The sequence below is a fragment of the Terrapene carolina genome, unplaced genomic scaffold (genome assembly GCF_002925995.2).
Source record: "Terrapene carolina triunguis isolate 2854851 unplaced genomic scaffold, T_m_triunguis-2.0 Scaffold13743, whole genome shotgun sequence".
In the NCBI taxonomy this organism is placed as follows: Eukaryota; Metazoa; Chordata; order Testudines; family Emydidae; genus Terrapene; species Terrapene triunguis.
Window position 1 is genome coordinate 1,743 of NW_020678094.1, and position 3,653 is coordinate 5,395.

Sequence of the window (3,653 nt, forward strand, 5' to 3'; positions counted from 1 at the left end):
AGTGGAGGGGGAGTCTGAAGACATTTTGGCAAGTGGCTGGTGGAGAGGAGCGGCTAGCAGGACAGTTGGCGGAGAGGAGTGGCTGGCGGTGAACACTGCAGCAGAACCCCATGGAGAGGCGTGACAATCAGCCGTGGACCTGAGTAGTGGAGCATGTAACGTGCCCCCATACCTCCACCCCCTTCCACTCAGGCTGGGAGGTAAACACTGCAGATGAACTTCTGAACTCTAGAACTGCACTGACCAAGGACAGAAACTGCGGGACGGGTGACTGTTGGGTTGCTGGACTTAAGACCCTGAGGGGAAAAGGACACTTCCAAACTTACTTGGGGGTAGGTCTTTTGCTCATGGTTTGTGTTATGAATCCTGTCTGTGGTGTTTCCCCACACAATGCCACATTATTTCCCTCCTTTATTAAAAGGCTTTTGCTACACTCAGACTCTGTGCTTGTGAGAGGGTTAGTATTGCCCGGGGGGTGGTATGTAATTGTCCCAGGTCACTGGGTGGGGACTGAAGCCGGTTTTGCATTGTGTTATTGAAACGGAACCCCTAGATCCTGAACCCGGCCCTTGTTCCTGCTAATGCTGAAGGGCAGAAGGGTTATCTATCTATCTATCTATCTATCTATCTATCTATCCCCATCTACCCCCCTCTATCTATCTATCTATCTATCCCAATCCACCCCATCTATCTAATCTATCTATATATCCCCATCCACCCCATCTATCTAATCTATCTATCCCCATCGACCCCCTCTATCTATCTATCTATCCCCATCCTTTGCATACAGAGGTTCCCAGTGCTGAGGGCTGGGACAGAGTCTTGCACGGGGTGGGATGTGATGGTTCTTCCCCACTATCTGTCACCCCGCAGCAGGGGCTCCTGATCTGAAGACCCTGCCCCTCATCCCCCTGCCCTGGGGCGTTGGTGCCTGTTGTATTCTAAAACCAAATTAGCCCCACACCCATCTTCCCACCATCCTCCTGATCAGGACAAGGCCCCCCGCTCCGACCTTGACCACCAAACTTGGGCTGATGCCCGCCACAACACCCGCACCCACCACAGCCAGGACACTCCCTCCAATGTACAGGCCCAACCGCACGGCCTTCTCTTTAAAGCGCTGTCCGTAGGCCGTTAGGAACTTGGACGTCTTCCCGGCCAGCCCCTGCTCCAGCACCTTCAGGGCAGCCTGTTTCTGGGGGTCCTCGCCCCACAGCTGCCCCTGGCAATGCTTCAGCAGCTCCCTGCGTTTCCCCTCCATCCGTCTCTTCATCTCCTCAGGCTTCACCCTCAGGCAGCAGTTTATATTCTGGTGGCCACGGTCCTGCCCGAAGCGGGGAGAGATGGGCCATTAGGGATGGGTATTAGTGTTACCCAGCCACAGGGGGTGCCGCTGACTCATACACCCGCAGCCCCTCCAACCCACAGACCCCTGCTATCCCAGCCCTGCTCCCCCGAGCTCTGCCGGTGCCCCTCACTCCCGACTCCCAGCCCCTCTGCACTCACCAGCTCCTGCACAAATTGTTCATATTCTCTCCTGGCGGCTTCTACTGCTTTGCTGTTTTTCTCCTTTCTCATCGCTGCAAATGCTTCAGCCATCTGTGGGGGGAGAGGAGACAGGGTGGGGGTTGGGATGGGACCATCTCTGAACTAGGAGCCCCCCTCACCACCTTCTCCCCCCATTCTTCCAGGACCCTGCTCCCCGCTTTCACCTCCCCACTGGCCCCCAACCCCCCACATTCCCTCAGAGCCAGGAGGCAGCCCCCCAATGACTCCACAGCTATGGCCACGTTGCTGCCACTCTAGTAGAGAGGGCCAGTTCTCTGGTGCAGCTCCCTGGGGGTCCCTTTACTTCTTGGGAGCTGGAGGTTCCCCATCAGGACAGTTGGGGCAGCTGTTGTGGTGCCCCCCCTCCTGGCCTAGTGCGATTGGCCAATGGGAGGAGGACCTGGGGTGAGGGGTCAATAGAACTAGTGCCCCCCTCCCCTGCAAATCAGAGGGGTTGAGGGAGGGGCAACCCGGGAACCTTCACGGGGGAGGAGAAGTCGTAGCGTTGGGTCTTCAAGTATCGGAAGACGTCCTGTGGGGAATAATGCCCGGGGGAACTGGGATCAGGGACAGCTCAGCCCACTCCTTGGCGAGCCCCCCACCCCGCTCCCTCCAGCACAGCGCCCCCTACTGTGTTCCCCTCCCCACTCCCTGCAGCACAGCGCCCCCACTGGTCCCCCTGACCACTCCGTCCTGCATGGCACCCCCTGCTGAGCCCACACCCTGCAGCACGGCACCCATTTCTGAGTCTCGGCTCACCTCCTTGCGGCCCCTTTTGCTGTCTCCCATCCAGGCCCCCCCTTTTAGCAGACCCCACTCTCCCACCTTGATCCTGGCAGCCAGCTGAGCCCCCGTCAGCACCTGCCCGGCTCGGTCCGTCCGGACGTGTGTCCCTGCTGAGCGCACCACGCTGGTGACATAGTCACACAGGGACTGCCGGAAATCCTCGTCCATGTCTGCAGGGGGGAAAGGACCTAGGCATCCGGGAGGCATCCAGGTGCCCAGGACAGGACACAAGTTAAATGGGGGATGTAGAGGGCAGGTTTGTGCCACAGTAAATGAGATTCCATCTCTGGGCAACAGCTGCTTAGCTCCCTCCCACACCCCACTGCCAGGGGGAAAATGGGGGAGCAGTGGGGGTGGGGGTGAGTAACAGGGAGAGGCTGCAGTGTGTGTGGGGGGGTGACAGGGGACCTATTAAGAGGAGGGAACCAGCTGTGTCCCCCACAGGAGACCAGGACCCCAGCAGTGTCCCCTCATGTCCCCCTCCCTTCCCGCACAGATCCCGTGACCTAGTGACAGCCCCTGTGCATTGGGCAGGAGAGCCCATTCTAAGCCAAGGAGAGTGAGCTGGGCACTGGGATTATGGGGTGGGGGCAGGGCAGGAGGGGAAGATGGGGCAGGGATGTGGGTAGGGGCAGTGCAGAAGAGGGGAGAGGGAGGCTGGGGGTGTAACCCAGGGGGAAGAGGGGTCTCTTACCACCTGGCGTCCCTGCCCTGCTCTTGGTGAACCCAGTGCCAGGGTGGGGCAGTAGGAAGCACCAGGTCCCTCTCGCCCTCAGGGCTCCCAACACCAGGGGCTGCTCAGAAGAGTCTTCCAGGTCCTGCGGGAGTTAAACCGACATTTGTGACCATCAGCGAGAAATCAGACCCACCATGGAAACGTTCAGCTCCGCCCCACAGCCGGAGTTTGTTGTTTCCATGAACACACGTGGTGCCCGGCTTTGGTCATTACCTGTGTGATGTCTTTGAGATACTCCTGTCCCGCTTCTGCGCCGTAGGCTTCGGAGAGCTGCCAATCTCGCACCAACAGGTCCAGACCCTGCAACAGAGAGCGCAGGAGAAGGGTCACACTGGGGCTGGGAGCACAGAGAGGAGACCAGAGCTAGAGGCTGCTGCCGAACCCAGCCACCGACACCGAGATCCTGGGCATGACGTGAGCGTGGAGGGAGAATAATGGGAGCAGGGACTGGCTGTTTGTTTGGGGTTTCACCAGCGCCTGGCACAATGGGGTTCTGGTCTAGGAAGGGGGGGGTGTCTGAGGTGCTCTGGCAATAGAGACAATGAATAGTCAAAGGCAGAAAACCAATAGTGAAAAGGAGCAA

The 3,653-nt window shown here is 58.8% G+C and overlaps 1 long non-coding RNA gene across 1 annotated transcript; it reads right to left on the reverse strand.

Annotated features, from left to right (window-relative positions):
• Positions 1 to 1,261: 1,261 nt before the first annotated feature.
• Positions 1,262 to 2,064, reverse strand: LOC115271428. The gene is made up of 3 exons (XR_003899956.1): positions 2,027 to 2,064; positions 1,507 to 1,599; positions 1,262 to 1,324 (listed from the first exon to the last, which is right to left on the reverse strand). It is a non-coding gene; the product is annotated as an uncharacterized LOC115271428 (long non-coding RNA).
• Positions 2,065 to 3,653: the final 1,589 nt, after the last annotated feature.